This window comes from Macaca mulatta, chromosome 5 (genome assembly GCF_049350105.2).
Source record: "Macaca mulatta isolate MMU2019108-1 chromosome 5, T2T-MMU8v2.0, whole genome shotgun sequence".
Lineage (NCBI taxonomy): Eukaryota > Metazoa > Chordata > Mammalia > Primates > Cercopithecidae > Macaca > Macaca mulatta.
The window spans coordinates 193,662,741-193,687,700 of NC_133410.1; the positions used below are offsets into that span (position 1 = coordinate 193,662,741).

At 42.7% G+C, this 24,960-nt stretch overlaps 1 protein-coding gene across 6 annotated transcripts in view; it reads left to right on the forward strand.

Moving 5' to 3' along the window:
* SNX25 (sorting nexin 25) overlaps positions 1-24,960 on the forward strand; it is a 146,322-nt gene that overhangs the window by 11,564 nt on the left and 109,798 nt on the right. The gene's annotated exons all lie outside the window — the stretch shown is intronic.

Sequence of the window (24,960 nt, forward strand, 5' to 3'; positions counted from 1 at the left end):
ATTCATCTGCTTTGGCCTCCCAAAGTGCTAGGATTAAAGGTGTGAGCCACTGTGCCTGACCCGCGCTAATTAAAAAAGTTTTTCTAGAGATGGGGTCTCTGTTGCCCACGCAGGTCTCAAACTCCTGGACTCAAGCCATCCTCCTGCCTTGGCCTCTCAGAATGTTGGATTACAGGGGTGCCTGCCCTTATCTCTTGAGTATCTTGCATTCATCCACTTCTTTCAGTCTTTCCTGCTTGGTCTCAGCTACCATCATGTCCCACCTAGATAACTGTAACAACCTTTCCATTGGTCTCTGCCTCTATGTTGGCTCCCCCTTCCATTGATTCTTTTAAAAATGCAAGCCTAATCAAATTCCTCTTTAGCAACATGTTTGTTTAAAACTTTCAGTAACTTATTGTTCTTCCTAGCTCTCTAGCCTAACCTCCAGTCATAATTACTGTCACTCCTCATGCTCCACCCTCAGTCCTCATAGGGCCCGGCTTTTTCTGTCTGTAGGGACTTTATATATTGTTTCCCCTGCCTTGAGCACTCCGCTGCCCCCTGTACCTAGTTAACTTCTCTTCCTTTAGACCTCAGTCATCAGTTTTGCAGGGAAGCTTTTCCTATCTTTCAACTTACATCTTCTTATAGTGCCATAATACCTCTCCTTCACTGTGGGTATATAGCACCATATATATAGCACCATATACTCCTCCTTCACAGTAGGTATGTAGCACCATATACCCCTCCTTCACCATAGGTATATAGCGCCCATATACTGCTCCTTCACGGTAGGAATATAGCACCGTATACCCCTCCTTCACGGTAGGAATATAACGCCGTATACCCCTCCTTCACCATAGGTATATAGCGCCCATGTACTGCTCCTTCACGGTAGGAATATAGCGCCGTATACCCCCCTTCACGGTAGGTATATAGCGCCGTATACCCCTCCTTCACCATAGGTATATAGCGCCCATGTACTGCTCCTTCATGGTAGGAATATAGCGCCGTATACCCCCCTTCACGGTAGGTATATAGCGCCGTATACCCCTCCTTCACGGTAGGTATATAACGCCGTATACCCCTCCTTCACCATAGGTATATAGCGCCCATGTACTGCTCCTTCACGGTAGGAATATAGCGCCGTATACCCCCCTTCACGGTAGGTATATAGCGCCGTATACCCCTCCTTCACCATAGGTATATAGCGCCCATGTACTGCTCCTTCATGGTAGGAATATAGCGCCGTATACCCCCCTTCACGGTAGGTATATAGCGCCGTATACTGCTCCTTCACAGTAGCTATATAGAGCCATATACCCCTCCTTCACGATAGGTATATAGAGCCATATACCCCTTCTTCACGGTAGGTATATAGCGCCCATAAACCGCTCCTTCATGGTAGATATATACCCCTCCTTCACGGTAGGAATATAGTGCCGTATACCGCTCCTTCACGGTAGGAATATAGTGCTGTATACCGCTCCTTCACAGTAGATCTATACCGCTCCTTCACAGTAGGAATATAGTGCCGTATACCGCTCCTTCACAGTAGGAATATAGTGCCGTATACCGCTCCTTCACAGTAGGAATATAGTGCCGTATACCGCTCCTTCACAGTAGATCTATACCCCTCCTTCACAGTAGGAATATAGTGCCGTATACCCCTCCTTCACAGTAGGAATATAGTGCCGTATACCGCTCCTTCACAGTAGATCTATACCCCTCCTTCACAGTAGGAATATAGTGCCGTATACCCCTCCTTCACAGTAGGAATATAGTGCCGTATACCGCTCCTTCACAGTAGATCTATACCCCTCCTTCACAGTAGGAATATAGTGCCGTATACCCCTCCTTCACAGTAGATCTATACCCCTCCTTCACGGTAGGAATATAGTGCCGTATACCGCTCCTTCACAGTAGATCTATACCCCTCCTTCACGGTAGGAATATAGTGCCGTATACCGCTCCTTCACAGTAGATCTATACCCCTCCTTCACGGTAGGAATATAGTGCCGTATACCGCTCCTTCACAGTAGATCTATACCCCTCCTTCACGGTAGGAATATAGTGCCGTATACCGCTCCTTCACAGTAGATCTATACCCCTCCTTCACGGTAGGAATATAGTGCTGTATACCGCTCCTTCACAGTAGATCTATACCCCTCCTTCACGGTAGGAATATAGTGCCGTATACCGCTCCTTCACGGTAGGAATATAGTGCCGTATACCGCTCCTTCACAGTAGATCTATACCCCTCCTTCACGGTAGGAATATAGTGCCGTATACCGCTCCTTCACAGTAGGAATATAGTGCCGTATACCGCTCCTTCACAGTAGATCTATACCCCTCCTTCACAGTAGGAATATAGTGCCGTATACCCCTCCTTCACAGTAGGAATATAGTGCCGTATACCGCTCCTTCACAGTAGATCTATACCCCTCCTTCACGGTAGGAATATAGTGCCGTATACCCCTCCTTCACAGTAGGAATATAGTGCCGTATACCGCTCCTTCACAGTAGATCTATACCCCTCCTTCACGGTAGGAATATAGTGCCGTATACCGCTCCTTCACAGTAGATCTATACCCCTCCTTCACGGTAGGAATATAGTGCCGTATACCGCTCCTTCACAGTAGATCTATACCCCTCCTTCACGGTAGGAATATAGTGCCGTATACCCCTCCTTCACAGTAGGAATATAGTGCCGTATACCGCTCCTTCACAGTAGATCTATACCCCTCCTTCACGGTAGGAATATAGTGCCGTATACCGCTCCTTCACAGTAGATCTATACCCCTCCTTCACAGTAGGAATATAGTGCCGTATACCGCTCCTTCACAGTAGATCTATACCCCTCCTTCACGGTAGGAATATAGTGCCGTATACCGCTCCTTCACAGTAGATCTATACCCCTCCTTCACGGTAGGAATATAGTGCCGTATACCGCTCCTTCACAGTAGATCTATACCCCTCCTTCACGGTAGGAATATAGTGCCGTATACCGCTCCTTCACAGTAGATCTATACCCCTCCTTCACGGTAGGAATATAGTGCCGTATACCGCTCCTTCACAGTAGATCTATACCCCTCCTTCACGGTAGGAATATAGTGCCGTATACCCCTCCTTCACAGTAGGAATATAGTGCCGTATACCGCTCCTTCACAGTAGATCTATACCCCTCCTTCACGGTAGGAATATAGTGCCGTATACCGCTCCTTCACAGTAGATCTATACCCCTCCTTCACGGTAGGAATATAGTGCCGTATACCGCTCCTTCACAGTAGATCTATACCCCTCCTTCATGGTAGGAATATAGTGCCGTATACCGCTCCTTCACAGTAGGAATATAGTGCCGTATACCCCTCCTTCACGGTAGTTGTCACAGTTGTAATTTTATACTCATTCGGATGGCTCCTGGTGTTTCCTCTTCATTAGTTATTGAACACCATATGAAGGCAGAAACTTCCCTCTGTGTCTTTAAGGCCTAGTCGGATGATTTAGTAGGCAAGTGATACATATTTAAAAGAATGAATAACTGGGAATCAGTAAAGCATAGGCATGAAGAGAATGGATTTGGAGTTTGTCATTGGTCTGGATTTGAATCTGGGCTCTCCCCTAATAACTGTGACAGTGGGCAGCTTGCTTAAGAGAGAAGTCTCTCCATCTGAAAAAAGGATATAGTAAATACTTTCAAAGGTTCTTTGGAACAATGTGATAGCATTTGTAAAATAAAGATTATCATGCTTTGGATATGGAAGATGTTAAGTGGTAGCTTTTACACTTATTTTTTACAAACCTTTTTATTATAAAATAAAAAATGCAGATTCAGAAAATCCCACCAAACAAATGTATAGATGGATGGATGATTATAGAGAGAATTCCCTGGAGATACACCCCTTTGTATCTCCACCCCAATGTCAGCACCTTCTCTCCTACCTTAGCAACCTCATCTTGACTTTATAGGAATCACTTCCTTGCGTGTCATTATAGTTTTATCACTCTGGTGTGCATCAGTGGACATAATAGTTTAGTCTTGTCTCTTAAAAAAAAAAGTTTCCCTTCTATCCTTTTATTTTCTTTAGTTTATCTACTGAAGAACCTAGAGGATTTGTCCTGTAGAGTGTCCTGTGTCTGGATTTTGCTGATTGCACATCAGTGATGCAGTTCAATGTGCTCCTCTGTGTGCTCTGTGTCCTGCAAATTGACAGTGGGTCCAGAGGCCTGCTCAAACTCCTGTTTGATTCCTTTGGCAAGACTTTAGCTAGTGGTGTGCTCTTTTATTAGAAGTCATGTTGTACCTGGTTCTCTTTCCCTTTGTGATATTAGTAGCTATTGACACTCAATACCTAGATCCATTAATTTATTAGGAGTGACAAGATGGTGATATTTTGTCATTTTTCAGTTATTGACTTAAATACTTTTAGAAGAGTATTGTCTCTTGTCCCTTGTCTACTCTTTGGTTACATAAAGGTACAGTTCAGTAGAAAAGCTGGATGAAACCTTGATTCTTCACTTTATCAGTTTCCACAATGAGTTAGTTCCTTATCCTCTGAAGGTGACCAATTCCCCCATTGTGTGTTTTTAAAAAGTATTATTATGAATTCTGCTGGGCGTGGTGGCTCACGCCTGTAATCCCAGCACTTTGGGAGGCTGAGGCAGGTGGGTCACTGAGGTTAGGAGTTGGAGACCAGCCTATACAACATGGTGAAACCCGTCTCTACTAGAAATACAAAAAATTAGTTGAGTGTGGTGGCGGATGCCTGTAATCCCAGCTACTCGGGAGGCTGAGGTAGGACAATTGCTTGAACCCGGGAGGCGGAGGTTGTAGTGAGCTGAGATCACACCACTGCACTCTAGCCTGGGCAACAAGAGCAAAACGCCGTCTCTTTCTCTCTCTATATATATATATGTATGTAAAATGAATTCATGGATTTGACTATATTTGATGGGTTTCAATAAGTTGTGATTAATATATTTTTTGAAGCCTGTATTATCCCATCTTTGGCCAGTGGGAGCCCTTGTTAGTTGACTCTTGCATCCTTTGGACATAACCCTTGTGGTCTTTGAGTGTTTTCTTGCTATGTGGTGTAACAAAATGTTTCAGGCTCGTTTTGAATGTCTTCTGCTTATACCTGAAATTAACCATTTCTCCAAGATGAGCCCTGTTTGTTTTTTTAAAGTGGTAAATGGCATTTCAATAACTCCTTCTGAGTGTCAGGGAGGCTTATTACTATTGGACTGGTCATTGTTTCTTGACTTCCTCTATGGAAGGATCTGAAAAAAATACATATGAGATCTGTGTATTGCAGAAAACAATTACCCAGTAGTTAGATTTGTATATTCTATGTCTTTTTTTTTTTTTTTTTGAGACGGAATCTCGCTCTGTTGCCCAGGTTGGAGCCCAGTGGCACGATCTTGCCTCACTGCAAGCTCCGCCTCCCGGGTTCATGCCATTCTCCTGCCTCAGCCTCCCGAGTAGCTGGGACTACAGATGCCCACCACCACGCCCGGCTAATTTTTGTATTTTTAGTAGAGACGGGGTTTCACCATATTTCACTGTGTGAACCAGTATGATCTCTAGCTCCTGACCTCGTGATCCACCCGCCTCGGCCTCCCAAAGTGCTGGGATTATAGGCGTGAGCCACCGCTCCCGGCCAGTATGTCTATGTCTTCTTAAAGGCCAGTGACACTCACTTTGAACTGTGCTTTATAATCCTCTATGTCATTTGCTTAGCATGGCATATGTTGGCATTGTTAACGGGTTCAGGGAAATCATTCCTGTGGCCCCAGTTTGACTTATTTCACCATCATCTATGACTATGAATACAGTGGACAAAGACATGTATTACAGGAGTTATATAATGTGAACGTCATGAAGTGAATGCCTTAGTAATTGGTAGAGCTAAACTTAACATCTCTTGCACTGGCTGTTTGCAGAGGTATTCGCTGCATTACGTTACCCAGTTCAATTCTGACATCTATCATGGGAGGTAGGGACTGTTATTCTCATTTTGCAGATGGGAAAACTGAGATTTAGTGAGGTTAAATGATGCGCCCAGGCTACCTAATCAGTGAAAGAACTGAGTTAAACCCATGTCTCTCTTTATTAACTCTGGAGTCTACACACTTAACCACTTTATTGCCTTTTTAATTATTAAAAATTTGTCTGGCCTGATTCAGAATTAAAACAACTTGGGAAGCTTTGGGATGATTCTAGGATCTGCTTAGGACTTAATGTCACTTCAGAGGTCTCAGAATGAACTTGAATGATGTCACAGCTGTCCCTTCTGTGCTCATGAGACTCTTTACTAATCAAGTAAGGCACCAGGATGTGACTGCAGAATCCCTCTCAATACAGCATTCCAGGCAGCCACTAAAAATTCATGCAGTTGGTCCATGGCATGAAACCCATCTGGCATTTTCAGTGAGAACCTAGTAGAATGGCAGTGGTGCCTTTTGGATTCTGTCATCACTTTTTCTGTGCCTATATTACTGTGTCATCACTGCATTATAACAGCCAGGCATATTCTTTTTTAGTCTCTTCTGGTAAAAATCAGTGTTTCCCAAACTATGATTCATTAACACTTAGTTCTGGGAGATGCTTTTAGGTACACTGCAAAAACAAAGAAGAGGAAGCACGAGAGGCTAGTTTGCTGGTCAAATAAGTCTGAGAAAACTAAAATTTTTTTTGTTGTTTGTTTGAGACAGGGTCTCACTGTGTTGCCCAGGCTGGGGCGCAGTGGCACAATTATAGCTCACTGTAGCCTTGACCTCCTGGACTAAAGCAGTCCTCCCACCTCAGCCTCCCAAGTAGATAGGATTACAGGCATGTGCCACCACACCCAGCTAATTTTTAAATTTTTTGTAGAGACAAGGTCTCACTATGTTGCCCAGGCTGGTCTTGAACTCCTGGGCTCAAGTGATCCTCCTACCTTGGCCTCCCAAAGTGCTGGGATTACAGGCATGAGCCACCACACTGGGCCTTGGAAAAACTAAATTCTTAAAGCTTTACAATATGTGTGATTAAATGAACATTGTAAGAACTCCTACTATAAAGAAATCTGTTTAGCTTTTTGATCCAATGTTCTCTAAACATGACTGATCCCTGTATCTCCTTCCTTTGATTTTTAAACAATAAGGAGATGTATTCTCTTAAGAAAGAATACACAGTCCAGAGAGAGGACAAGCTCAGGGCTAGGGCAGGCTCCACGTGGAGACCACTGAGCCTCCAGGACCGTTTCTCTGTGTTTCTTAGCCCTGTGCGTCGGAAGAGCTTTCGGGCTGTTGTCCGGGTGACTGTATCTGTTTCAGGCACCACGGCCATGCAGGATGCTACCCAGAGGAAGAGAGTCCCTTTTTGGAACAAGGAAAATGTGCTTAGAAATGCTCCTGGCAGTGTTCCTCTCACATCTTACTGGCCAGGTTTGGGCAGGTGCCCGTTTCTTACCTGTTGTTGGCATGGGGGACAGGATATCTGTGATGGGCTGAGGCCAGTCATTTATCTTTTTTGTTTTGTTTCCCTTACGTCATTGTGTAGAACTAGGCCAGTCACTTAGAGAGGAGGGAGGTTGTGGGTCCACAACGCTTGGCCTCGTGTCAAGGTCTTCATGACAGGGCTGCCCTTCCTTTGTAGCCTTCACTCGTATTCCTCTTCTTTAAGCCGAACTGCCTGCTGTTCCCGAGTTTACCGTTGGGCGGGTGTGCGTGCACCTGGGAAGGCCTTCGCCTGCATTTTTGTAGGTTCAGCTCCACTTGTTGTTGAAGGTCTGAATCAATTGCCCTTCCACCCAGGCGGCTTCATCATGCTCTTCATTTCTGCTCGTAAGCATGCATTTATTGCGGGCAGGAGAGGGAGAGATCTAGGTAATTCCAGGTTTCTGGCTTGGAGGTTGAATGGGCACAGGTGCCCTTTGTGTAGGTTTGGGACGGTGGGACCTAAGGATGTGGTACATTTTGGCCATGTAGATTTTTTGATGCCTATGGATCTGTCCAGCTGGCGGTTAGGTCTGCAGGTGTGCAGTTTGCAGGAGAGATCAGGGTTAAGCAGGTCGATTTGTTGGTGGTCAGTGTATACCTGACAGTTAAGACTACAGGGAATGAGACTGCCCAGGGCAGTAGGATGGCTGAGAAGCAGCGAGTCCAAGTGTAGGCAAGGGAGGAGCAGCCCACCGAGGAGAGAAAGAGCATTTAGAGGCTGTGAGATAGAGAGAGAAACTCAGAGAGCAAGAGGGAGCAGATGGTCAACAGTGTCTGGTGGGGCAGAGAGGTCCAGAGGGAGGACCGAGGGTGTGCCCTGGACTTGGCAACTGGGGGGCCTTTGGAGGTCCATGCCAGTGTGGTTTGGGGGTGGGAGTGGAGAGGTTCACAGTGTGCGGCCTGTGCTCTGTAGAAGCCTGCCTGAGAAAGCCAGAAGAGAAAGTGGTACCTAGAGTAGAGTGTGTGTTGCGGGATTTTTGTTGTCAGGGAGAGACATTTAAGCACATTTTTAGGTTAAGGGAAAGATGGGAAAGTAGAGAGGAAGGGCCTGAACATCTCAGAGATAGATGGCAATTGATGGAGCCATGCCCAAGGGGGCAGGATCAGAGCATAGGTGGGGGGTTTGACTTTAGTAGGAGATAAAAACGGGGGCACATGGAGAGAACTTCGTGGAGAATGGCAGGGAATTAAGGTATTTCAAGCTGCATAGTCTTGAATATTTTGGTAAGCGGGAGACAAAATTAATTACTGATAGTGAGAACTATGATATGTGTAGAGGATATTTTTTTATTTTTATTTTATTTTATTTTAGACAGCGTCTTGCTCTGTAGCCCAGGCTAGAGTGTAGAGGAAGATTGTAGCTCATTGCAGCCCTTTACCTCTTGACCTGAAGCAGTCCTCCTGCCTCAGCCTCCCAGAGTGCCACAATTATAGGTGTGAGCCTGTGTCTGCACAGGGTAATTTTAAGAAAGGCGGTAAAAGGTTTGGAAAAAACATCATTGGAAAGAATAACAGCAGAACCATTTATTGAGCCCTTATTGTGTACCAAGCATTTCACTAGACACTTTATATTCTCATTGAACCCTCACAGTTATCCTATGAGAAAGTTTCTGCTATTCCCATCGTATGGGTCAGGAAGCAGGTTTAGAGAGATGGGGTGACTCGCCGAAGGTGACAGAGCTTGCTAGGATGGTGCCAGGCTTTCTTTGACAGGAGAGCCAGCCCTCTTGATCTCTGTGCTCTGCTGTCTCATCAGGGAGAAGCAGCATCGCAAAGGTACGTGGGCTGAGTGCTGAGGAGTTAAGGGCCAAGATGTGAAGCTGGAGGCCATGAAAGACTAGCGACGCCTGCCGTGTGGTTGTGAAACTTTTGTAGCTGGAACGCTAACAAACTCCTGGAGTGAAGCAGTGGAGATGTCTGTGGGCTTGGTGTGACACAGGGCCAGGGCACAGGAATGTTTCATGAGAGCCCCCCAGGCCTCATCAAGCCAAGGGAGGAGCCGAGGCCCGGAGGACGCTGAGAGCTTGGAGACAACGGAAGGGTCAGAGGCCTGCGAGGCCTCCTATCTGCTGTCATGCAAAAGCCTTCTATGTGGCCGTGAGAATGGGCGAGCTCCGGGGAGTGGGGATGAGGGTTGCTGGAGGCGAGGAGGTCCAGTTGCCGCGTGGGTGGAATGTTCTTTGTCTGTTGTCTTTTTTCTCTTTGACTGAAGGAATTGCCCCCAGAAGTTCTCTGGTGAAATGTTGAAGGAAGATTGCATGATCCATTATTAAATCAGAGGGATGAGGAGGCTGAGGGTGGGGAGAATGGAGGTTGCCATCTGTTGTTTATTTTGCCCGCGGCTGTCTCTGGGTGTACCAGTGTCGTTCAGGCCATTCTCTTGTGACTGTGCTCAGGCACAGTTTTACTGACTACATGGCACACAAGTCAGGTATTGGGAAGAACTGTTTCTTCTTTAGAGGAGTATGTTTTAACCATGTTAAATTTCCAAGAATGGGTTTATTTATTGCCTCTACACAGTGTGGACCATTCCAGGAAAATAAATGATTTTTGATTCAAGCATGATATTTATTTATTTTTATATTTTTATTTATTTAGAGACAGGGTCTCACTCCTGTCACCTAGGCTGGAGTGCAGTGATGCAATTATGACTCTCTACAGCCTCAACTTCCTGGGCTCAGGTGATCCTCCCACCTCAGCCTCCTGAGGAGCTGGGACTATAGGCACATGCCACCACGCCTGGCTAATTTTTAAATTTTTTAGTAGAGATGAGGTTTCGCTGTGTTGCCCAGGCTAGGCTTTGAATTCCTGGCTCAAGTCATGGGCGCACCTTAGCCTCCCAAAATGCTGGGATTATTGGCGTGAGCCACTGTGCCTGGCCTAAGCACTGTATTTAAAACTACCTCTCATGCATTTAACTGATTTTCCTTGCCTTTTAAAGTGATTAATGGCTTGTTACTATCATTGTGGAATAAAATTCTGTAGAGAAAGTTCATACTGCCTCTTTATGAACATACAAATGAAATATTATAATTATCATTTTAGTTAACCTAAAGTCCAAGTTATGAATGACTCTACATTAAAACAAACCTTCCTGATTTTCCAAATAATTAAACACTTCTGTTTTTTTCAGGGATCATAATTTTTTTTTTGAGACAGAGTTTTGCTCTTGTTGCCCAGACTGGAGTGCAGTGGCGTAATCTTGGTTCACCGCAATCTCCACCTCCCGGGTTCAAGTGATTCTCCTGCCTCAGCCTCCCAGGTAGCTGGTATTACAGGCAGGCACCACCACACCTGGCTAATTTTGTATTTTTTTTTTTTTTTTAGTAGAGATGGGGTTTCTCCATGTTGGTCAGGCTGGTCTTGAACTCCCGACCTCAGGTGATCCACCTGCCTCAGCCTCCCAAAGTGCTGGGATTACAAGCATGAGCCACCGTGCCTGGCCCAGGGATCATAATTTTCATCATCAGGACCAGTTAGCAGTGTTTCCTAAAGTGTGGTCTGAGGGTCACAGAAATAATTTAGGAAATGTTGTTAAAAATACTATACTTACTCTAAAGACATATCCTAAACTTTGTGAATTAAGAATGTAAGGGAATAGTGTCTAAAAAATCTGCATTTGAACAAATTCCCCAAGTGATTCTTGAGGAAAACTGATGTAGAATGTTTTCAAGTTACAGATAGGGGCTTCCTGATGTCAACAAGGCCCAAGGAAACTAACTCACGTCTAAGAGATGGCACCACTGCACTTCAGCCTGGACAACAGAGCAGGACTCCATCTTCCAAAAAAAAAAAAAAGCAGAATTTATTCTTTGAATGTCAACACATTTATTTTAGGTAGAAGCAGAAGAAGCAATTTGTATGATCTAGATCTGGACTGCAGTAAATAACTTATAGTCATCAATTAAAAGGGATATAAAAGTCTGCCTCTTTGAGTAGATTTAATTGCATTGTATTTTTGTCTTTATGTAGCTAGTCTTTTATGGCAGTAATTCATTCCACATCTTAATATGATACGTTTATGCTATCTGGGCTGCTGGGTATGGGGTCCAACTTTTCACTTCAAAGGAACTATGGAAGTCAAGGTCCCATTGAATCAAATTACCAATGTAATATTTTTTTCTAAGTATTTTATCACCAGTTTATTTAAAAGCTAGTTAATGTGGAAAAACACACTCACCCGTCTGAACCCAAAGAATGAACTCAGAGACACGAAGTACAGCAGAAGTGAGACTTTTAATGGTGGTCTTGCGAGATGGGGTGTCTGGTAGGCAGGCACACCGGGGGCAGTTTCAGCAGGTAACTTATCTCCTAGCATGCAAGTCCCCTCCCCAGTTCCTCATTGGTCAAGTACTATGGGGTTACAATCTTCCCGGAAGTCGCCTGAGTTTTATTATCCCCCTTATAAGGTTATACCCCATCCCCTTCCTCGCTTAAGTTTCAATTTCCCAATAACGAAATTTTCTTCCCTTTTATGGGCTGACCCCTCCTCTACATCCTATTTGCTTATCATGACTTTCTAGGTGCACGAGCCGTGCAGTTTGTCATGTCCACAGGCTGGATACCAGTACTTAGATTATCATGCCTCGAAAATGGACCATTTAAAATGTTTCCTCATAGTTAACAAATTAACTAAGATAATGGAATTATGGTATTCCAGGACAGTAATGGAGTACAAAACAGTGATGGCTTTCGTGAATAAAGACCTCTGTGAAAAAGGCAATTCTATGTGACTCATTCAGTTGTTGAGTTACAGAACAGCTTTAAAGAGGGGCAGCTCTTCTGGCTTCCCCATCATTGATGTTCAGTGCTATCAGTGAGAACCATTATGACATGAGAATTAGTTTTGCAATATACTTCAATATGTATGAACTTCAAAATTCTCTTAGATTGATTGGTTACTTGAGTAATTTTTCTTTTGTGCCCTGGGCCAGAAAGTGAAATGGAGAGAGCATGCCAGAACAGGAAGAATATTGGAATTCCTAAGCCCAGCCTTCCATGGTGGTATGGCTCATTAGCTACCGATTATGAGTTTCCATCAAAAATAAAGCCAAGGCTGGGCGCGGTGGCTCACACCTGTAATGCCAGCACTTTGGGAGGCTGAGGCGGGTGGATCACCTGAGGTCAGGAGTTCGAGACCTGCCTGGCCAACATGGTGAAACCCCGTCTCTACTAAAAATAAAAAATTAGCTGGGCATGGTGGTACATGCCTGTAGTCCCAGCTACTCGGGAGGCTGAGGCAGGAGAATCACTTGAACCTGGGAGGCGAGATCGCGCCATTGCACTCCAGTGACAGAGTGAGACTTTGTCTGAAAAAAAATAAAAATAAAAATAAATGAAGCCCTGTGAGTACAGAGAACATAATTTGTTTACCGTTCCCTCTCCAGTACCCAGCTAAGTGCCAGGCACACAGAGTGAGTCCTTAGTAAATGTTAGATGATTGAATAAATTGATGGAAACATGATTCGTATCATAGAAACCTATGATTTCCCTTATGAACTCAAAATTACAATAGAAGCCAGTGATAAAATAGTTACAGAATTTTTTTTATCGTACAAACTTTTTTAGGAATGCAAAAATTATTGTCAGGATTTTCAGTTACCTTTTTCTAAGCCAGTTTGCTTTTCTTCATTCATTTTTTCTAGCCTCTATTCGTTCTCTACTTGCCAATTTAGTCAAACCGCTATCTGCCTGTATGTTTTCAAGTACATGTTCTGATTTCAATTTTCAAGTGTTTGTCTGATTTGAAATATACTTAAATTTCTCTTGTAATCAAATGGAGTATGTTTTGTACAGATCTTCAGATCTAAATCTTAGAAATTAGAGATAAAGCTCTTTTTTCTCCCCATGAATCTAATTCTTCCAGTTGAATGGAAAAACAACTTAAGTATTATTATTATTGTTATTATTATTATTTTTTTTAGACTGAGTCTGGCTCTGTTGCCCAGGCTGGAGTGCAGTGGCGTGATCTCGGCTCACTGCAAGCTCCACCTCCCGGGTTCACACCATTCTCCTGCCTCAGCCCGCCACCATGCCTGGCTAATTTTTTTGTATTTTTAGTAGAGATGGGGTTTCACCATGTTAGCCAGGATGGTTTCCATCTCCTGACCTCATAATCAGCCTGCCTTGGCCTCCCAAAGTGCTGGGATTACAGGCGTGAGCCACCAGGCCCAAAAACAACCTAAGTATTAATAACTGACCTCAAAATCTACTTCTATTGATCAGTTAATAAAGATTTTGCCTTTGTGTTAATACTTATTTTTCTTTTAGAAAGCAGGTTAATCAGCAGGACACATTACGAAAGGAATTTGCTATGAAAGTAAAATATGACAGCATGAGAGGTCATAACATCAATCCCATGTAATATAACTATAATCATTTTTCAGAAAGGTAATTAACATTGTTAAAAAGTTTAGACTATGACTTTTGGAACCATAATAGTAACCTGTATCTGTGAACTGCTTTATAATTGTTAAAGCACTTTTACGTGCATATTATCCTCCTTCAAATGCATAATAATTCATTAATGTAAATAGTGCAGGCATTATTATTTTACATTGACGTGACTTTCAGAAAGGTGGACATGTTCATTATAGCCCAGCAAGTTAATGGGGAAGAAGCAACTGCAGCCTCATTTATTCTGGGTTTTAGCTGAGTGCTTTTGCCACTCTAATGTGATGGAATATGCTTTTGTCATAGTAATAAGAAGGGGATTATGCCCCAGTGGGAAGTACATTTTAATTTCGTATTTGTTCAGAGAAGAGATCTAATGGTTTCATATCCCTTCATAGGATGTAGTCTCTGGATCTATCTTAACACATAATTGTCTTTCATTATGGAAGTATAAACAGAACCTGAATCATACATTTGATGCATATAGGCATGGTTGGCCTTTGGCCTGGACGCAAAACATACTTTGATACATGGTGTAATAAGCTACAGAAGCTTCTGATCTAATCTGACATTCATCTTCCTCTATGTTCATGTGAAGTAAAATCAGGATACAGATGTAGGCTTTTGGAAGCTGTGTTGATCTTATTAAGTACCCCTCGGGGATAGAAGGCCCTGACCTGTGCCTTCACACGGCCTCTCTTGTTCATTACTCAGTTCTCCTTCTGGAGGTGCCCTGCTCAGAGGACCTGGGCTTTCAAGGGACATGGTTTAGGGTTGGCGAAACCTAAAAGACATGGTTTCGGTTGGCCAAAATCCCTTTTCAGGGATTCAAAAAATCCCTGAAAAGGGATTTTTCCAGTTCACCTATGCATAATTTGTGCTTCAAGGCCAGAAAAGCTCAGAGTACCTCACCCCCCACCCCATTCTCTCCTTTGTTCCTTCAGTTTCTTCTCAGCTGATAGAAGACTCCCCTTTTGGCCAGTTGCAGTGGCTCACAACTATAATCCCAACATTTTGGGAAGTCAAGGTGGGAGGATTGCTTGAGGACACAAGTTCAAGACCAGCTTGGGCAACATAGTGAGACCCCTGTGTCTACAAAAAAATAAAAATAAAAAATTAGCTGGGATTGGTGTACACGCCTGTAGTCACAGCTCTTTGGGAGGTTGAGGTGGGAGGATTGCTTGAGCCCTGCTGAGTCTGTCCTGTGGACCCTGGCCGAGCCAGATGAAATGAATATGCAGATGCAGGTATTTTGCGTGAGTGTGGCTAGGGTACTGCTGGCACTAGGGGCTGAAAAGACCGTGCAGTCCTGATAAGCCAAAGCTGCTTGTATATATTCAGTACAGATTTATGACAAAGGCTTGGAGCCAACATAATCTGTGGGTAATTAACATTGTTGTGCCCCCTTGCAGGGAGCAGTCTTGTGTGCAGACAATCTAAGGTCAGCTTCCGGACAACATAAGTAAATAAACTTACCTAGATAAATTCCCCTCCATTCCCTCGCATCTACTTCTCACCTTCTGCCTCAGGGTAAGAGAATTAGCTGCCTTCAGCTTTGCAAAACCTCCTGGCCTTCCAAGAAGGTTTGCATCTTTCCCTATAACTTTTTATAACTTTTTACACCACCCTGACCGATCCCCTATAGTAGCCAGGAGTTTGAGGCTGTAGTGAGCCATGACTGTGCCACTGTACTCCATCCAGCCTGGGCAACAGAGTGAGACCCTGACTGGAAGGAAAAAAAGACTCCCCTGTGAAACAAAAGAAAATTCTTGAGTCATTTAATCTTTTGAATTAAGTCAGAGTCCAAATCCAGCTATATATTTTATAGATGCTTTTAGTATGTTTTAGAACATTTTTGGTGGTACCAGTAGCATAACAGTGGCAACATTTTTTGTTTGAAATAGAAAAACAAAGGTGGAGACAAACTGAATATAGAGTAAGAGAATAAATTATGGTATAAGCTATTCAAAACATTGTCTGAGTCTTTTATTATTATAAAAGATATTCATGATAAAGTACTGAGTGTAAAAAGCCAGATACAAAGTTGTATATATACCATGATCCCAATTTCTTTTAAAAAGTGTACAAATGAAAAAGTTACCAATAATTTATTGTGGTCAGACATTGTTACAGTACTTGGTGTGTGTTAACGCTCATATCAATTTTGTGAGGTAGGTACTATTGTTATCTCTATTTTACATATGAGGAAAGTGAGCTATGGAAAAGTAACTTGCCCAAGGTTACATAGTAAGTGTTGGAATCACTGAGAAGAAGGAAATATACCAAAATGGTATTAGTGATCATCTGGATCATTATGAGTCAGTTTAATTCCTTATATCTATAACAGAGAATGTATCTCTGCTGTTTATGTAATTGGAAATAACAGTTTAAAAAGAAATTATAGCATCTTTGAAATTTAGAAAAACAGTAATATGAGAAAACTTGTAGGTTGAATTTCAAAGAATAGCTGCTCCTTCCTATATCTAAAGTAGAAATTGTGCTTGATTAAGAGGGGAAAAAAAGACACAAATCCACTATTTTCTGTTAATACAATCTCCCTAAACGATAACCTCTCAGTATCATGTTAACAATTTTCTGGGTTTTTTTGGTAAGGAAAGTAAGATATTCCTTTTTTTTTTTTTGAGGCGGAGTCTCGCTCTGCCGCCCAGGCTGGAGTGAGTGGCGCGATCTCGGCTCACTGCAAGCTCCGCCCCCCGGGTTCCCGCCATTCTCCTGCCTCAGCCTCCCGAGTAGCTGGGACTCCAGGCGCCGCCACCACGCCCGGCTAATTTTTTTGTATTTTTAGTGGAGACGGGGTTTCATTGTGTTGGCCAGGATGGTCTCGATCTCCTGACCTCGTGATCCGCCCGTCTCGGCCTCCCAAAGTGCTGGGATTACAGGCTTGAGCCACCGCGCCCGGCCGTAAGATATTCTTTAGTTTATGGTTCAGCATAATAAAAGCGCAACTCAGGAAACTGTCAAACCAGGTTTTGTTCGGATATTTAAATGCTTTACATCATAGCAAAACATCTCCAGGGAATGTGCACTTTCTTCTCTGTAAAGCGTATCCTCAAAGGCAAAAAGTACTTCAAGAATTATGTGCTCTGTTATGCTGTGTCTTACTGGTTGCTTAACTTTTCAACCTCTCCTTGCCTTTATTTCTGCCATTCCTGTGCCTTTAGAAAACCCATCGATCAACCAACTTTGGATTTGTTGAAAGTTGGTAACATTTTGAGTTGTATTTGTGATACCGTCTGGTGGGTGCTCTGATAAGAGCTTTGTGAGAGCAGCCATTACAGACTAGACGCCCACGGCTTGAACATGGCTCGAAGTTTAGCCCAAACAGTGGCAGCCTGCAGAGTTTGTAATAACATTGAATTAGTTGAAGATATCATCCAAAATTCATAACTTTCATTTTTTGTTGTTGTTGGGGAAAAAAAAATTAGTCCGGATTTGGTGGCTCTTGCCTGTACTCCCAGCACTTTGGGAGGCCAAGGTGGACGGATCACCTGAGGTCAGGAGTTCAAGACCAGCCTGGCCAACATGGAGAAACCCCGACTCTACTATAAATACAAAAATTAGCTGGGCATGGTGGCACGTACCTGTAGTCCCATCTACTCAGGAGGCTGAGGCAGGAGAATCACTTGAACTCAGGAGGTGGAGGTCGCAGTGAGCCGAGATCGTGCCACTGCACTCCAGCCTGGGCTACAGAGAGAGACTCCGTCTCAAAAAAAAAAAAAAAAAATTTAGAGCACCTAGCAGCACAGTTGTTGCAATCCCCTTTACACATTTAGAGTTCTTTTCAGGCCCCTATCATCTTTTTTTAGATCCCTGATATTATTTATTTGATCGTCTTGAGGCATATTAGCCCACATAAAATGCAAGCTAGAGAGGAGAGTGGCTGGGTCAAGGACCCACATTAGTAAATGGCAGAGCGGAGCCCGCCTGCCGTGGGAGCCTGTGTTCTTCCTCTTAACATGACTGCTTGACTTCCAGGTGGGGAATGACACTATGGCTCACGTGACGATCTTTTGTCAGAATCTTAGTCATATTAGGTGTAGCTGACCTTTCAAGTTTCTTAGTCCCTTCTCATCCTTCTGGGGAGGGATATGCCTATTTTCTTCATTTCTTTGGTTTGGAATAAATCAGTCTTTGAGGCTGAGGCAGAATATCATTGTTTTGAAAGAGGTCCTGGTTTTGAGAATATCATAGTTTAAGAATGAGAGTATCAGTCATGAGATCCCAGTGGATCGTCAGATGCTGAGTATACTTGGAGAGACTCAGCCATGTGACGGCTCCATGTGGTTAATGATGATTTTTGGGGAGTTTGTGTTTGCTTTTATAAGATGAACCATTTCAGTAGCTTTATAGGATATTACACTTGTCACCCCTTGAACTCTGTACAACTGTTTCCCTTTACAAAATAGCACCAAAAATACATTAAACTTTTAACTGTATGTAGTGGAGGCGAGAGCACTTGTTTATTTGAGAAGACCAGGTAATAGGCATGAAAAAAAATTGTGAGTTACAGGTTGGCTGTTCTGGCTGCCAGTGAGCAGTGTCCTACTTAAAAACAGCGGACAATGAGGTGTGTATATTGGCTGGATTCCAGGGAGTTTCTGGTTGTTCAGTTGCTCCTGGTGTCTGAGTACTCAGGTTTCTCTGCCTGGCTTCTCTCTGGATGTTGCTTCCTCATAAGAGGGTTTCTGTAGCCTTGACACAAAGATAGTTTGAGCACATTATGGCTGGTACTCCGGAGTAAACAGAAAGCTGACATATATTCAGAAAAGGGTTTATTGATAAAACGTATGCGCATTGTCACATATATGAAAGAAAAGGTTTCGGCCAAGTGCAGTGGCTCACGCCTGTAATCCCAGCACTTTGGGAGGCCGAGGCGGGCGGATCACAAGGTCAGGAGATCAAGACCATCCTGGCTAACACAGTGAAACTCCATCTCTGCTAAAAATACAAAAATTAGTCGGGCATGGTGGCAGGTGCCTGTAGTCCCAGCTACTTAGGAGGTTGAGGCAGGAGAATTGCTTGAATCCAGGAGGCGGAGGTTGCAGTGAGCCAAGATCACACCACTGCACTCCAGCCTGGACGACAGAGCAAGACTCCATCTCAAAAGGAAAAAAAAGAAAAGCTTTCAAGTTTTGCTTTGTCTTTAGAAAAATACTCTAAAAATGTTCTTAAAATGTTCTCTGTCTCCAGAAAAACTCACTGGGTAATTAAAAATGATCTTGATACGTTGTTTTCAAATAGGTTTAAATCTTAAAATGAAGACAAACTTTATTTTTGTTGTTGTTTTTTAAATCTTTTTTATCTTTCGCTTTTTTATTTTTTATTTTTTGTGTGTTGTTTATTTATTTAAATAGAAAATAAGGTGTATATTTTACAGGACAGTGGTCTGTTTCACCAAGAGCTTTTATGAGTTAATATTGTGATATGGATACTGAAAACTTAAAGCAAGAGATACTGAAGATTATCAGTTATCCTTTGTGAGTGTATTTTGAACATGTGTTTTCTTTCCTCTTTCCTAAAACAGGCATTTTAGGAAGATGATTGTCAGGAAGAGGTTGTCTTTACCTGAGGCCTATGCTAGCATAATAGAACAAGTCTTTGGGGAAATGTGCCTTGTGAAGTTTCTTTTTTTCAAACCTATAAATAGGAGAATGAAGACAATTATTGCTTGGTTGTCCTCAGAGCCACAGGAATTTATTCATGTTTTAAATTTGTTGAATTTTCATTACCTTCTTTCTCTTTTTTTCTGAAATTTCATCTTGGGGAAAATGATTAGTGGATTCTACCCTTTTGACCTGAAAGAAATAGAATATGTAGTGGCTACTCATTCAGACATGAGGAGATTCTGGCTTTATAAATAATAAATCCGTAAAAAGGAATTTCCATGCAGAATGTGTACAGAAAACTGTTTTTCCTCTACTTTTGTACCACAGCAAACATAAACATAGAAGATTTTTGTGACAAAATGTGTGGGTGTTTTTTCCCCACACACCAAGCAGCAGACACCAGCAGGGTGCCCTCTAATTGTTCCAGCACCGTCTACCTGGAGACAGTGTCAGAGCCCATAGGTTAAGCGGGGCTCAGTCCCCAAGAGCCCTCAGCCCCCCACCCTCAACATTAGTCTGTAAGTCTGGGCCTCTGGAACTTCTGACCAACCAGCTTCAATTTGAGGTGCCCATGACCCCCTTTTGGGTTCAGTTAATTTGCTGGAACAGCTCACAGAACTCAGGGAAACGCTTACTTACATTTACTGTTTTTTTGTAAAAGATATTGCAAAGGATACAGATGAAGAAATGCTATGGTGAGGGATGGGGGAAGGGTGCGGAGCTTTCATGCCCTCCCTGGGCACCACCCTGCAGGAACCTCACATGTTCAGCTGTCCTGAAACTCACTGAGCCCTCCTCTGGAGCTTGCCTTCCTCTATAGTATAGAGTGGGACTCTCTGATGGGAAGGTCTTAAGACCCACAGCCAGAGAGGCAGGGGACCCTGAGAGTGGAAGGAGGACAGAAAAAAGGCAGAGGCCTCCAGGCCAGACACACCCAACATTATAACAAAAGCCTGGAGCAAAAGACTGGCTGTGGGAGTTAGGAGCCAGGAACCCTGGATGAAACCCGATACGTATCACAACATTGCACGTAGTAACCCAGTTATTTTTGGCCCATGAGGTGTTTTTTTTCTCTTTCCTGTTCTCCTGGCTTACAGATTCTCCATCAGGCTATGGGGATGGGATAGGAACAAAGAACTGTTTTCTCTCTAGTAAGGGCCGGTGACTCCTAGCGGGTAGGGTGTGGGAACTTCAGAACCAGATTGGAAAATCAGATTGAAAGAATAATAGGTAGGGGTTTTGCTTAAATAGAGCTGAAATAGAAAACATTATTCTCATAAACCCATCTCCCCTGCAATTTGATTTTTATTGTGGTAAAATACTTATAAAATGTGCTATCTAAACCATTTTTGAGTATACAGTTCAGTGATATTAAATACATTTACAATGTTATGCAACCATTGCTACCATCTATCTCCATAACTGTTTTCATCTTGTAAAACTGAAACTCTGCTAGGCACGGTGACTCGTGCCTGTAATCCCAGCACTTTGGGAGGCCTAGGTGGGAGGATCGCTTGAGGCCAGGAGTTCATGACCAACCTGGGCAACATGGTGAAACTCCCATCTTTACAAAAAACTTAAAACATAGCGAAACACACAGAGACACACATTTGTAATTCTGGCTACTCAGAAGGCTGAGGTGGAAGGATTGCTTGAGCCAGGAGATCGAGACTACAGTGAGACAAGATTGCACCACTGCACTCCAGCCTGGGTAACAGAGTGAGACCTTATCAAAAAACAACCCCCCCACCAAACTGAAACTCTATACCCTTTAAACATTAACTCACCATTCCCCCCTTCCCCTAGCTCTTAGAGAAACCATCGTTTTATCATTAAATAGACGAAAGGCCTTATTCAGATGTAGTCAGTAGTGACAAACATGTTTGTAGGTTACATGTAAGTATGAAGTAGAGAGATAAAAGAAATAAACAGACACATCTGTTTATCTAGGAAGATAAAAAATAAGAATAAAAAATAAAAATTTTTGAAGGAAGTTATAAAGATAGACACATATCCAAAGAATATACTTCAGATATGCATGTCAGTCATATTCATACCCAGCCCTTACAGGCTGTTTCCATTTTAAGAACTCAAATTCAGGAACAACTCTTGTTTGTTTGTTTGTTTATTTGAGACAGTGTCTTGCTATATTGCCCAGGCTGGATGCAGTGGTACAGTCATGGGTTACTGCAGCCTTCATCTCCTGGGCTTAGTCAGACCTCCTTCCTCAGCCTCCTGAGTAACTGGGACTACAGGTGCCTGCCACCAAGCCCGGCTGATTTTTTAAGTTTTAGATGGGGTTTCACCATGTTAGCCAGGCTGGCCTCAAACTCCTGACCTCGAGTGATCCATCCGCCTCTGCCTCCCAAAGTGCTGGGATTGTAGGCGTGAGCCACTGCCACCAGCCAGGAACTTCTTTAAAAAGTTTTTTGGCTTTGGTTTTGTCATTTGATCAGTATTGTTCATTTAACTATTTGCCAAAGCATTGAGAAGTTGTGATTAAAATTATTTAGCAGTGTAGACCTCTGAAAGCATTTAACTCAATTAAATATTACCCCCAAAATTCATAAGTTATTTAAATATCTGCCTGATGTTTTAAAAGCAGTAGAATTTGAAAATTCCTCATTTCTTACATTTTTTTTCTTCTGTGAACCAAATGAAAAATGTTAAAATTTCAATAAAATCTAGACCATGTATTTAATTTCATAGAGAGCTACCCAGAAACTAGAAAATAGTTTTAAAAGGTCACATGATTTTCTTTTATGCATTAAATGTCTGTCTATATGTGATTATGATTAAGATTTTAAAAAAATTCCTTGGGAAAATATTGAATGCTATATGTTAATTTGAGCATAAAGGAATGTCTTTTCTTTCTTGGGTGCAACATGTACATCTTACGGTTTAAAAAAAAAAATTCCACTAAGAAATCTTGAATCTGTCTTTTTTTTTTTTTTTTTTTTTTTTTGAGACGGAGTCCCGCTCTGTCGCCCAGGCTGGAGTGCAGTGGCCGGGTCTCAGCTCACTGCAAGCTCCGCCTCCTGGGTTCACGCCATTCTCCGGCCTCAGCCTCCCGAGTAGCTGGGACTACAGGCGCCCACAACCGCGCCCGGCTAGTTTTTTGTATTTTTAGTAGAGACGGGGTTTCACCATGTTAGCCAGGATGGTCTCGATCTCCTGACCTTGTGATCCGCCCGTCTCGGCCTCCCAAAGTGCTGGGATTACAGGCTTGAGCCACCGCGCCCAGCGAATCTGTCTTTTTTTCCTCTTTTTTTATAAGGTCACCAGAAGACTTTTGTTTGTTTTTAATAACAGCAAGCACGAACAGGGATGACATCCTTGGCACTTGATTGTAGATAGCATGAGACTAATCAAGGACTGGAAATTCTCCACTCTCAGTTGGGTGGCCTGGGGCTGTGGGATTGATTGCATCTGTGCTGGTCTGGCCTCTGCTTGAGAACAAAGTGGTTCTCCACACTGGTTTGTAGGATGAGGGTGACAGTAGCATTAGCCTTTTAGATCTCCAAGTCATGTGGCAGTGCTGGTCAAGAACTTGTAATATTTCTCACCTGAAAAAAAAAATGATCTGCAATTTTTTCCTTCCAAACGAATAAGTAGACCCCAATTATGTTATACATGCTTTTGATTACTGTGATATGTGATCAAGTAAAAAAATCTTCTTTTTAATGTAGTCTCACTAGACAGATAGTGGGGTTTTAATTCTATAGTCTCTCCTTTAAGAAAAAAAAGAAAAAAAATGCCAAATAGTATCTTCCCTCCCCACCCCCCAGGCAGAGTCTTGCTCTCTCACTTGGGCTGGAGTGCAGTGTCGAGATCTCACCTCACTGCAACCTACATCTCCTGGGTTCAAGCTCTTCTCATGCCTCAGCCTTCCGAGTAGCTGGGATTACAGGTGCCCGCCACCACGCCCAGCTAATTTTTGTATTTTTAGTAGAGACGAGGTCTCACTGTGTTGGCCAGGCGGACTCAAACTCCTGACCTCAAGTGATCTGCCAGTCTCGGCCTCCCAAAGTGCTAGGATTATAAGTGTGAGCCACTGCACCCAGCCCAAAGTAGTATCTTTATACAGTTATTTATTTATTTTTTTAACATCACTTGCTGTTATACAGACACACATAGACTTAAAATTCTGTACCTCTGGCCTAGAGGAAACCACTTTTAAAAGTGTTTGTGCTTGCAAACATTTTCCCATCATAGAAAACTTTCCATGAAGGTATATATATATCTTTTTAATGGTATACCATAATTTATTTAACTCTTTGTCTATTGACATATATATGAAAACTTGCGTGACTTCCAATTTTTTTGCGCCTATAATTAATATAGCAGTAAAATTCCTTATACTTTTTCACATTTCTGTTGGGCAGAGCCCTAGGAGTGGCAATGCAGAATAGAGAGTCCTTTAGGCCGGGTGCGGTGGCTCACGCCTATAATCCCAGCCCTTTGGGAGGCCGAGGCAGGTGATCACATGAGGTCAGGAGTTCCCGACCAGCCCGGCCAACATGGCGAAAACCCATCTCTACTAGAAATAAAAAATTAGCTGGATGTGGTGTCGTGCGCCCGAAGTCCCAGCTACTCTGGAGGCTAAGGAGAAGTGTTTGAATCTGGGAGGCGGAGGTTGCAGTGAGCTGAGTGGTTGCAATGAGCACCACTGTACTCCAGCCTGGGCAACATGTGAGACTCAAAAAAGTCCTTTGAAATTTTGACATATGTGGCTCAGTTGCCTTCTTAAAAGCTTGTAGAAATAGATATTTCCCCCAATAATATATGAAAACAACCATTTCCCTGTGTCCTTGTCAACATTAGATACATGAGTCCTTTCCTCTGCCTTGGCAGTCTGATGGTGTCTCGTTGCTCTAATTTGCATTCCTCTAATAAAAAAGGGGATTGCATTTTTTTGTCATACATTTATTGGTCATTGTTTATCTTTTATGATTTCCCTTTCAACTTCTTTGCTTGGTTTTCTTTTGAGTTATTTTTCTTATTTTTGGAGTCTGTATGTAATAATATTTCTTTGTTACACATGTTATAGATATTGCCTCCTAGTCTATCATTTATGTTTCGTTTGCATCATCTTTTTTGAAACAAGAATTTTGTATTTTAGGTAGTCAGATTTGTCGTTTTTTTTCCCTTTCATACCATTTGGATTTTGTGTTTTATTTTAGAGAAGCCTTTTCCATTCCAAGATTATAAAAAGCTGCTCCCTTATTTCGTCTTAATTCTTTTTTAGTTTAAAACATGTTTAGCTGCTTAATCTTTTTGGAGTTATTTATATGCAAAGTGTAAGACCGTAACCTTTTATTCCCATGTGAATATCAAATTATTCCAACATCATTTACTGAATAGTGTGTGATTTTTATCATTAATTTCAGTTTTTTAAAGAAAATTATGTTCTTAATTTGCACATATATAGCTACATCAGTTTGTGTACTCTCTACCATTGTGTTGATTTATTTAT